Genomic DNA, 12,983 nt, shown 5'->3' on the forward strand with positions numbered 1-12,983 from the left:
ATTAGAAGACTAGGTTTATACTGCAGACATGGAAGAAATTATTTAGAAAACCATGTAAGAGCCACTGATAAATTCCTGTTACTGAATTTCAGTCTGTGGGAAAGGGAATCTGTTGGGAAAGGATGTGAAGAAATCCAAACTCATGACTGTACTATCATCACTTCAGTGTCTGTATGTTTCCCTGCTTTGCAGGTCAAGCTAATCTGTGTAGCTCAGGCTGTACATTACCAGAGGCTCTCTGGCTTGCCATCCATCTGTCGACAGGCTGACACCAAACCCTTCTCCAGAAAGTTAACGGATTGCCCCACGAGCCTGTAACCCTCTGCCAGATTCATTCATTTTGTGTGGTTTGTTTGAAAGCAATGGATGAGTTTCCTGAGGCCAAAGCCATATTCCAAACACAGGAGGCACAAATAGGATTTATAGCACTTTTAATTAGGACCACAGGCCTGATAGAAATCAGAGGGTTTTGCTTGTATTTGGGAACATTCACCTGATGAGGATGGGGTTCCCAGCTCAGAGTTCTGAGAACATCTGCTCTGGCTGAGACATCACAAGAGGCATTGCCACTGCCTAGCACTACCTAGCACAGGTAACATGAGTAGCCTGGTTCCCCAGTTGTCCTGATATTGAGGAAAGAGAAACATCCAGAAACCAAATCAGAACAAGGAGTCTAGTGGGTTGAGGAATATGATACTTTCTGGTTCTTTCTTTTTTTTTTTCTTTTGTGGAATTAAAATGGTGAGATAAAGCTGAATGATTACACTCCTTTGATAATACCCACATTTATCCAGTGTGAAATATTTCATTGAAAAAATCCTAATCAGCTCAAGTGAAAATTTGCAGATCAGGGTAAATAAACCATGGAACAAATTTCTGGATCACGCTTGTCATAATTTGCTGCCTTTAAATCAAGAAAATATTTCTTACTAAAAGATATATGATGCTTTATCTCCAATTAATGGGATTCTATGCAAGAATTACTGGGTAAAATTTGATAGCCTATGCTACACAGGTCAGACTAAATGTTCGCAATGGCCCTTGACCTTTGCAGCTATTAATCTTTCATGAGAGCAAAGCCATAAAAGACAGATGAATGCTAATAAAAGGGAACTGTGTCTCTGGAGGACTATTTAGAAGGTTCTCTTGAGTTAGCTAATGCCAGGAAAAGACGTTTTCTGATAGAAAGGCATCCAAACCCCTGAAGTTACACAGATTATCTTTCATTTTGACATGAGAGGAAATTGCATTTTGGTCAAAAATATTGCTTACTAATGTCTTCTTGTTCATTTCTGTTCATTTGGAATATGATCAGAAAGTGGAGGAGATTTAATGAAAAATAGGAAAATTAAAATATCGCAGGGTTTGCCCTTTCACAGCTTTAAAAGGTACTTATCTCTCAAAAAACCAACTCCCTTTGGTGATAAAGTAGAAACATTATCTCTCCTCTGGTGTGACCAGGAGTTACACATCTGCTTAAGGCAGAGACTGTCCCTTTGTCCTCTTCATGTCCATGCAGTGCCCTTGAGGTGTGGCTGGGGTGGCAGCTGCCCTGGCACCATCCTTGGGGAGCAGAACACAAGCTCTTTGCTCAGGCATTGGCAGCACCCAGCTAGGGAGGCACTGCCCTGTGTTCAGGGAAGGTTCAGCCAGGAGGGGTTTAGGTCCTTCGTCCTCATCATGGTGAGTTGGAGGGGCTGATGGAAACCTGAGGCTGCCCAGAGCTCTGTAAGCCATATCCTGAGGAGGAAAGGGGCCTCAGGGACTGTGGGCCCAGGAATTGGAAAGACTTTGTGTAGATGCCTGTGACTTACTATGGGAAGAATCTGTGTGTGGGAGGACTAGAGAAGCTTCTTTCTATTTAAACCACATCTCAGGCAGAAGGGCCATCTACACTATCCAGGGTGGATGGGGAAGGTGGTGATGGCACTGAGGCACAAAAGGAGATGTGTGAGATCTCATTCCAACAGGCCAGAGGTATCCTGCTTAGAAAGTGCTGGGAGTCAAGACTGCTAAGGACAGAAGCATCAGAAAACGAAAGATGTTCATGGCCCATGTAGGGAGGAAGGCTGCTTGTCAATACTCTGCTGTGTATGAGCTCCAGGGAAACCTATCTGGGAAACTGATGCAGGGCTTGCTGTGCAAATGTAAAATCATTGGGATAAGTGAAGGAACTAAGGATGTGTTGAATGCAAAAATGACACCCCAAAATCCTCTGTTCTCATGTGATGAGGAGGGTTGGTGGAACAGAAAATGAGGATAGAGACACAGGGAAAATCAACACCAGCAATTTCATGTATTTTAAGAATGCAAGGAGATGATATGAAAAAGTAATTCTGGTTTTTTTCTGCCAAATGAATGCACCTCAAAAAGATTGAAAAGTACTGTGATAATCTCTCCTTTTGATCATTTTCATAGAAGAGATACAGCATTATGTGCATTTAACAACATACACTTGTGCTGACAGAATGGTTTGCTGTGTAGGCCTGAGAAAGGTTGGGAGCAAGAAAATGAATTAATCAGGGAGAGGGAGACTGGGGGAGAAAGCTAAAATACATATAAATCAAATTGTATAGTTTCCAAATTACATAAATCGTCTATCACTAACTGCTAGGATGCTTCTTCCCTTAAAAGTTTTGATTTCTGTGATACCTGTAATTAGGGCATTATTAATTCAGCTGCCATGAATTACTATTATTTGAATACATACGTTGCAATCTAGAGGACAATCTAGTAGAGGACATTCTATACTATGGCACCTGGAAAGAAACAATGCATCTCTCCATAAGAAATGTATATCAACACCTGCCTCTTGAGATTAATTTTCATCATCTCTTGGAATGTTTATAACTCTATTGAAACTCTTTCTGGGGTGATTATGAAAAATTCTGGATGTAGTAGTACTTTGTAAATGAGTGCTATATCCCAAGCTGGTGCAAGTGGCAGCAATGAAGCTACAACTGGTTCTCATGGAGTACGTGCTCTGACTAATACACAATTTACCAAACAACCATGGTCAGAGATGAGTGCAGGGAATGCAGGTCATCAGCTGAGCTCACTTACTGGCTACTGAGGTAAAGCTGAAAGTTTTCTTTATGGCTGTCCCACCACTGGCCAGAGACCAGAGGAGACAGCTTGGGATTTAGTCCCACCACAGCAGCTTGGGCCCTCACTGATCCTAAGGCTGGCTCTGCTGGCTGCTGGCTTATAACCCCTACATTAGTTAGGAGAACAAAACCATTCTTCCTTCTCCAGTTCTTCTGGTGGTCCCCAACCACAGAATTTCCACCATCACTCTTACATATATTATTTTTAATACCTGTGTGTATTTTTCAGTTGTTACATAGAAACGGCTTCTCTGGTGAACTGTGCTTAAGGCATTCTGCTGACTCACGGGTAGAGCTTTTCCCACAGGGATGTTTAAATTAGCTGAAATGAGAAGACCATGTTAGGTGAACAGCTTTTCTTTTCTGCCTGGTTTCAGTTCAGTTCTGGCTACAAGTGCACTCGGTATGCGCTCAGCTCCTCGCTCGTGTTCCTGCTCTGTGGGTTTCTGACTCACCCTTGCTGGCTGAGTCAAGGTGTAGGAACAGTTACTGAAGGCTGCCAGATGGACTAATAGGAAAAATACTTAGGCCAGAGTTTTACAATAAATACCAGAGCAGCTGAGCCTGTTTCATTTCTTGTCCTCGAATAAAAGTTTTCATTGTTGCCTTAGCTCTTGCACTTTCCTTTCTTGTGCTTCTTCGCCAAGGTTTGAATCTCTCTTGCTCTGAAACAGAACAGAAAGCACATGGTGAGACTGTGGGGAAAGATTTCCTCCACCAAAAAAATCAAGTAATGACTTGAAGGTGAAGGCAAAGAATAAAAACTGTTGCTGGGATTCCCACACTGCAGTGTCCTTCCTTTGAAGAATATTTACTTCCACTCTCCATGTTGTCTTTTTTTGATCAGCACCTAACTTTGCTCTTCTCTACACAATGTGTGGGTGATTGTATGCCTCAGACTGCCTGTCTACGACTTTATTCACATTTAGAGGTTACTGAAGTAAAGCACATAAAGAACAAAGTTTTTCAAAGAGTGGTAAAAGGCTGTCAGTGTCATTTTTCAGCTGGGTGAGATTTCTGTGAAGTGCTTGTGACAAGCTCGTTCTTCAGAATACTCTTCTTAATAGGGTGAAGGCTCTGGCTTTTTACTTGTAATCCATCTCCAGTAATTTGTCATTCTCCTCTGCAAAAAGAACACTAGATTTCAGACAGGGCTGTATGAATGTTATCTTGGCTAGCATCAGCAAACAAGCCCATGTCTTTTCAACTAAAGACAGAAGTCTTTATTCCTTACACTGAAGAGCTGGTAAATTAATGATTTTTCCAGGCTTACATACTGTCTTATTTGGGAGCAGTTACACACATATATACCAGTGGTTGACACAAATGAAAAGTATTGAAACATGATTCCCATTAATCAGGAACTCCAGATTATGTCCCTGATTTTGGTATAGGCCCATGGTTTATAGTGGGCAGAGGCTGAGCACTCATAACTGACTTTATGAACTGTACATTAGTCTTCAAAACTGGCTTGATACTGTTAAAACTCAGCACACATGTTCCTTGCAGAGTATAAATTCCATGTAGATGGTCTTATGTGTTTTTACAATGTTTTGCAGCATTCCATGCAGCATTTGGGCCAATAAATGATATTGCTCCAAATTTTATGTATTTAATGATCACTGTAGGTTATTGCCTTTGGAAAGTCAGGTACCTCCTTATGGAAGTCTGGTTTGGTTGCAAAGAGTTCATGAAAAATCCTGTTATCCTGAAGTCAGTAAGGAACAAGAGGGGCCAGTTTTCTCTCTTTAAAGTGTGTAGCTGCTCTAAAAGCAGCCTCTTCTGGCCTTTTCCCTTGTGTCACACTCTAATCACTTACTCACCTCTCTCATCCTGGCTATTTCTGCTGTACAGACATGGTTTTTGAACACACATGACTCCAGTAATCAATGCCAGTGCCTCCCCTGCAAAGCCTGTAACCAAGCTTCTTCCCCCAGCAGTGGTTTGCCCTTGTTGAGAGCCTGTTTTCATTCTTAAAAGTGCTTCTCAGAGTGAAAAGCAGAAATATGCTCAGAATCTGATCTTCTTTCTGCTCTTCTTCCTCTGCCACTATAATCTGGACCTGAAAACTGTATTAGGAATCAAATCTGCAAAAACGCAATATCAAGTAGAAAAATATACTTGGTAGGAATCAGGCCAATTAAAAATAGCAATAAAACCAGCAATAGGTAAACTTATTTTATTCTATTAGTAATTGGCCTTGTCATCATATTATTCAAAGTTGGCTTTAATTAATTGCACTTTCTTTTCTTCTCTTGAGTATTGCTCAAGGCAAAATGTTAGTACTTCATATCTGCTGTTGCTACTCCTGTTTGCTTTATGGTGTCCTTCTTCTTTCCTTGCCACTGCCCTCTCCTTGTGCCAGGCTCTAATCTGAACCTTATTAATCAGTCTTTTTTCCTGCCATACAATAAAACATTATTGGACACTGTAATTTCAACTCAGATATCTCTGCTTTTTTTTTTTTTCCTTTGGTGTGGTCAGTTTTCTCTTTTGAGCTTTCAGCGTTATATGCTGGTAGTGTCCATTCAAACAAGCCCTTGCAATGTGTTTCCAGTTTTCATGTTTTCTCACATGTAGACTGTACTTTGAATACTCCATATTATTTTCCACTCTCTTCACCTACAGCTACAGCCCTATTCTTACACTAAATGTTCTTTAACTTTCATCCCACTACTGTTATGGTACAAAAAAAATGAATCACATATAGTGGTTGCTTATAGAAGTAGCTTGATTCAGTTTGGGATCATGCTGATCTCTGTGTTCTTCACTACATTTGTAGGAGCCTGCTTTTGTCATAAAACACTCTTTGCATTTCATGTCTTTATGAACCCATAAGGACATCTGGCTTTTCTCTCCTGACAGAGCCTCTAGCTAAGGTGTGACAGCTCTTCGTGTTGTTACCTTTCTTTTCATTTCTGAATTGCAATTTTGCAACTTCATGATATAGAGCAATTCAGAAAGCTAATATCCCTGTTTCCATTTTATTTGCTTAAGACAGGAATATGATATGCCACACTGTATTTTTCCCTTTCTGTCCCTATTTCATTTGCTAAGCATCCCAAAAGAATCATCTTGTCTCAACATACTGTTCAAAGGCAAGGGAGAAACAAAAGCACCAAGAGAAAGAGACTTCAAGGCTTTATGCTGGCTTTGTCCCTTTCCTAAGTGAGACCAGACTGTAGGGAGAGCTGGTAACATTGTGGGAGATATTCACAGAATGTTAAAACGGCACTGTTCTCATCAGCTTTAGCTGTTATACACACAATAGCAGTACTGTTGCTGCCTCCCTGCACCTTGCCCTCTCTCTATCTTGGAGGCAGTTCTCAAAGTCTCTAAGCCACCCCTGCATACAGCTTGAAGAACATACAACCTTGTCACCTTTACAACCTCTCTTGGCTTGGACAAAACCACGTGCCATCAAACAATCAGTCAATCAGTTCAGTGCTAGCTGTACATTTTATACTGTTACCACTAGTGGATGTTACTCCAAGCTCTCCACGCTGATTATTGAGTATTATAAAGGTTTCTGAGGCTTTGCTGTGTCACACACACAGAGGTGCAATTTACATCTCTGCAGACAGAAGATTATTCTAGCTACATTTTTGTTTGGCACAATTGCAGTGTGGGAGTTTTTGTTTGGGGTTTTTGATGTTTTATTTGCATTGGTTTTTGTTTGTGTGTGTACCCATTTGTTTGTTTTTTCTCTTTCCTTTATATCTGTTGCTGTAACCTTCTTAAGCTTGCTGGAAAGAAACGATTAAGCTGCTTGCACTAACCTTTAGGCTGCTTATCTTTGATCCTTGTATAGAGAGATCACTCCTCAGCTTCCCCTGATTCACAGTGCTCTCCTGCTCTTCTCATTCACACATTGATTGTATGCACTGCTTTCTGTTTGACTCTTCTTGGAAGAGTTTCTCAGCTGCAGAAACTCAGTGTTATTCCAAGTTCAGCATCGAGCTTGAAGCCCTCCAGCCCCGTGCATTATCTGGATTTACAGTGCAGCTCTTTAGAGGATTCTGACAGCTGAAACAAATAGTAGCCAAAAAACTTTGAAACCCTATACTTCATTCCTCACTGTAGATAACAGCTTTCACACAATGTCACCATTCACACAGAGCTGTAAGACTGGACACAACCTGCTCTGTTACTGGCGTTTGGGGCTGTATCTCTCCACACTCCCAGGTCTTTTTTAAGTTCAAGCCAGATTCCTCTCTGCATCTGTCATCTTGCCTGTGCAAACACACTGAGTTTGGGGCACAACCCAGCTCCTTTAAAGACTCACAGCCTTGTCATGCTCCATCCTGCTCTGTCACCCAGCTCTCTGAGCAGCCTGTACCCACACATCTGTCCAGATATGTAGTTTGGGAGGAGGGGATGGGGTGGAAACAATTTTGAAATTTCCAAAGAGCTGTGGAAAAATTAAGTCAAGCAATTGAGATCAAGAAAGAAAGACGAACAAAATAATGGAAACCAGAAAAAGATTTCAACAATTTCTCTTCAGGTCAACTCCTCAGCAGTAAAGCTATGGTTTATTTCTCGTGCCATAGGTCTCTATATGCAGCCAAGAAGATGAAATTTGAATTTAATTTAACAAGCATCATTTTATTTCAGCCAGTGAATCACTTTCATCTGCCTAATTATTTTTATGGCTGCCTTCATCATTGTATATGTAAACCTCTCAAATAATTATAGTTTGTCATCACAACACTTCTCCAAGGCAGAGAATTATTATGAGCTTATTGTAACTGGAAAACTGAGCTGCAGTAAAATTACCCACTTGCACAAGGTTAGGGAAACATTTTCAAACAGACTCTGCCCCAGTTCACTGGCTTCCCTCCTTCATTTGTACAGGTTTATATATATATATATATATATATATATATATATATATTTATACATACAATCTTTTGTGCTTTTGAGAATTTTATAACTGTTAAATGACTGATTATTAACATTTTGTTCATTTATTTAAAAAAAAATTAGAACACTTAGTACTGCTGATAGGTACATTGAATTGGGATTCTTGGCATATGAGTCACAAATTACATGTATTATTCAGAGGTTTCATAGATAGGAATATGACTGCAGTTTATAACCCTATTCTCCCAAGGGATATATGCTAATTTGTTCTGATGGAACCACCAGGAAAAAAATAGTAGGTATTTATGTCTATACTAATGCTGGGGAGACAGGTGGGTTTGGTATTTGAGCCTACCCTACCTTTTTGTGACTGCATAGGCCAAATATGCTCCTGTCTGGAAAAGCTTGAAGCTATTCTGCTGTTTAGATTCATGTGAGGCCTAAAAAAAATGTGCAGGTGTTTGCATTCTTCCCTGTTAGTGTTTGAGTACAGTGTCATTCTTTCTCTTTTTCTCATCAAGATATCCTCACCAAAATGATTGCTAATCCGATGACTGGAGAGTTAATATATGGAGATATTCTAGTTTTTATTTTTAATAAACGGCACCCAAATTTCAGTGCTCAGATCCATGCTTGGTCTTGCAAAGGGTCCCAAATGCCAGGCTGACAATATAGATGTTTACCTGAGAATTGACAATTACTTTCACCCACGGGCAACAGTTATTTTTTCCTTATTTCATTTTAGTTCACTTCAGGTGACTCTTCTCTTGTTTTATTTCTAGGGATTATCCATGGACCCTGAAGCATGCATGACTGAGGATGCTGGAGTTACTTCTTGGAATAAAACATAGCTGAATTAAGGAATGACAAAGATTTTCCTCATCTCTTTGAAGACAGTTTCTGTTGGGTTGTGCTGTGTCTCAGTGGGAAGAGCTGTACTTAAAAACAAAAGTCTTACAGCATTAGATAGTTTTGATGAGTTATTAAAATATTTAAGTGTGGTTGGCAAAATTCTGGCACAGTTAAAATCAACAGGAATTTTGCCAGTGACTGCAATGGACTTGCAAATTCACCCATTTAGAGAAATTAAATTAATGAACAAACCCTTTTTATTCTTACTGTTATTGTTGAAACATTTTTCTTACATGATTTTCAAAATACGAAGTGATCATTTTCTTCTGTTTTCTGGAGCCTCTTGGAGTGTACACTTCCCAAGATGACCCAAATAAAACCCCTGCTCTTTATCCCTCTTTCCCTGGCCCAGCCTGCTTGGGTTTTCCTATTGAGAACCCTCCTGTCTGCATCCAAGTGTGTGTCACTGGGCTCCGGGAGGAGCCTCTGCTTATGGCATGCTCTGAAGGCAGCTTGCCCAGGGCAGGGAGGAGGGAGGAGAGGTGGGTGTTTGTTTCCATAGTGGCTAATTTCCCAAATTAAGAACCAAATTATTCATCCCCCTTGCTGAGTTTGTGCCTGTGAATAAAGCAAATAATGCCGGTAGCTGTGATAGGGAAGGCCCCTGGTTCTGGAGAGCAAATGCTGCTCCCCACCAAAACTTTTTGGGACACAGTCTGCTGTTGAGGTACCCTTGTGTAGTACAAAGGGAGGTTATATTTTTGGGTACATTTTAATTCTTGCTGGTATTAGTCATAGCCTCGGTGACTCATCAATCTGGCTCACAAAGTAAAAACAGATTTACCCTTTATAGGGTTTGGCAGTTGGCAGATGATTGTTTCCCTTCTATGAATCAGACTTTTATTTATTTAGTGTAATCAAGAAGGAACTGTCTGTTTTGTGACCTTCTAGGTTAGTGAAAGGGAACAAAGGATTTCTCTTTATTATTATTTTTTTTTGGCATCATGCAGTTAGCAGAACAATGCAAAACTATGATAAAGAATCATGCTCTGGTTGGCTGGCTGCTTGGACTGTAGCTGCATGCCACATTATTATTCCAGTTGGTCTGAGAAACTTTTTTACAGGAGCAGAAATAAGCTATTTATGACAAATAAAGTAGAATCCATACACTTTAGAATCAGTCAGGAAACATTGTTCCCTTTTAACAGATACCTAGATAACTATTAACATTAAGGCACTGAAAGTTCCTTGAATGACTTTGCTACGCTGGATAAAAATAACAAGAGGCTTTTGTAAAATGCCTGGCTATTGGATAGAGTACATCCTGCCAGATTACAGACATATCTCATGCAAATTACAAGAAAAAAAATCAGATGGCAGTCAGGGACTGTGGTAAGCAACTCAAGGACTGCAATTTGGGTGACAGACCTAAAATACATTTAGAAATTGCTCAATGACATTGGAGCTAAAAGAAATTAGAAAAAGCTAAGAGCAACTAAGCAGAAATTATTAATTGGTTACTGCTCCTTGTCCAAATTAGGAGAAAATGCCGCTTGGAAAGTTCATGCAGTTCCTAAACTTTGCATTTTGTTTAAAGAAAATGGCTTCACCAGTGTGAAACACCCTAATTCACTCCCTGGGCCTGGCGCTCTGTAGGAATTTTGCTGAGACCTGTAAATGATCTGCAATATGTACAGGGAATGCCAACAAACATTATTCCTCACTACAGCTGCATTTGTTACATAGTTTTCTAAGGTGGTTATTTCTAAACGTTTTTCCCTTCTGCATTTCGCCAGCAGGTTTCTCATGCCTTGAAAAAGCTCGGTGCTGAGGGAAGCTGCAGAGGGGCTCTGCAGGGTGGGCTGGCAGTGCGTGGTGTGCCCTTACCATGCAGGGGTCATTGACCTCCCTGGTGTTGGTGAGGCTCTGAACATTGCACCCATGGTGAGAAGGCTTCTTGTTCTCACTGCATTTCTGCCACACTCTGAACATTACTAACGTGCTGATTTATTAAGAGCCTTGGCTAAGTAAGGGTATGTTATGAAGAAAAGTTAAAAAAACTCTAGTTCCTCAGATTACATACTTGAAAAGGTACATTGCAAAGTAATCCACACTTCTTATAAATCATCACTTTCTAGTATATTAAAAGTCTTCAAGCTTGAGATGGGATAAAGTCTGTCTTAGCTATAAATAAGGCGTGACTGCCCAATCGGTTTAGCAGGATGGAGGCATTACAATAAGAGCTCCCATGAACAATTTCTTTATTAAGAAAGGTCTTCTTCCTTAATCAGCTGATCTCACCAAATTGCCAAACTGAGAGTGCTTTTCAGCAAACTGTATGTTTTGCTTAGCAGTGTATAGTCAATGAGTGACATCAGAGGACCAAGGGATACTGCAGGCTCTTCCTCACTGGGATCTGCAAAGACAGGATAAACAATTACCTGTGGGGAATGGTTTCAGTGGAAAGTGAGTCAATGATATCTTGAGAGATCCTTCACCACTCTGTTTTTATAACTGTTAAGGGAAAGATAAAATTATGGAAACAATGTTTATTGGTCTGAATTCAGAGATGGATAATTTGACATGAAAGAAGATTGATTCCATTTCTGTTGGAAGTCAGTGAATCTCTGAATAAACCTCAATTCATTCTCAAAGCTATAGTGTTATTGACTTAAGAGAAGGCATAAAGAAGTGCTTATCTTGAAGAATGTACTTTTGGCATATTCCAAGATTCTTTACTCTGACCCTGATAATACCTTGACTCATCAATGTGACCACAACTTTAGTGTGGCTTCACCCGAAATACTCCCAAAATAAATGTTCTTCAATTTCACAGAGCTATGAAATAATCTCTTGCAGTAAAATGATCATGAATACAACTAGACCAAGGAGAAAATTACCAGTAGGCAAACAAATGTACTTTGTTCTTCTAGTTTCTTTTCCTCAGAAGCATAATACTCCTGAGACCAGCAATTGTCAAAAATAAAGCTGTAAAAATAATACACAGTCTTTGTGTAAAGATACAGTGATTGAAGTTAGTGATATTCATGACTTGATTATGGCTTACAAGGTTTTTGGTGTTCTTCAAGCCTACTCTTCCATTTTTCTTGTGCCATGCGAGAAACTCTAATATTGCTAAATAAAAAAAATATTCTAATCCGCATAATATGAAGAAAAATCTTAGAAGTTCATAAGCAGATGCAGAACAGAAAGGAGGTGGAAGATTTTCTTTCTTTCTCATTTAAATATTATAGTTTTAAAGTCAACCTTAAAGTTTATTTGTCTTTCCTCTGGATTTGGGGTCTCTGTATACTAAGAAAAAAGCAGACTCACTTCCAGCAAACCATTCTGTGTACTTATACAAGATAAGCAAAGGGTGGGGGAAGCAAACTATTGTTAAGAATGTTGAAATTAGGTTTAAGGGATTAAACTGCCAGTACTTTCAACACTTGGTTATACAGATAAGGTCACAGCTCAAGAGGACAGAAAGGCAGCTTGAGGGAGAGCTGGGAAATGACCCCAGCTACTCCTTGGGAGGCTACACAAGTCACATCAGTAAAAAAAAAAAATTAAATAATAATAAAAAAATGCAGTGCTCAACAGTGATAAAACAGCTGCAAAACTTAGTACTTTCTTAATGAACATCACTGTGAAAAATCTCAATGGACTGCCACAATTGTCCATGTTTTTGTCTCTAGGTTAAAGGATATGGGTGAGAAACAAAGAGCACAATTATTGTTCTTCATGAAATAGTTCAGCTTGGGAACTGCTTGCTACAGGGTACTGTGAATGCTAAAAGTGTCCAAAGCATCAAAAGGAAACTGGACAAGCCCATGGGCAAGAAATCAGTAAATAGTACCAAAAAAAAAACCCCAAAAAAACCCAAACCAAAAAAACCCACAAAACCAATCTGAACGCCACAACATACCCATACTGTTCCTAGGGTTTACTTTTATTTGAAAATTACTCAAGGGCAAGAATGCATTTCAGTGATATATCTTCTGTTTTCCTTCTTCTCACATTCTTCCTCAGACACTGACTTGTGGTCTCTGCTGCAGACAGGATGTTGGTGTAAATGGGGTTTCGTTGTGACCTACTACAATGGTCCCAAGGCTATAATGTTATGGGAGACATGTTCTGATACCAGATGAAGATCTAACC

Source organism: Lichenostomus cassidix, chromosome 1Aa (genome assembly GCF_008360975.1).
Source record: "Lichenostomus cassidix isolate B80296 chromosome 1Aa, HeHo_3.0, whole genome shotgun sequence".
In the NCBI taxonomy this organism is placed as follows: domain Eukaryota; kingdom Metazoa; phylum Chordata; class Aves; order Passeriformes; family Meliphagidae; genus Lichenostomus; species Lichenostomus cassidix.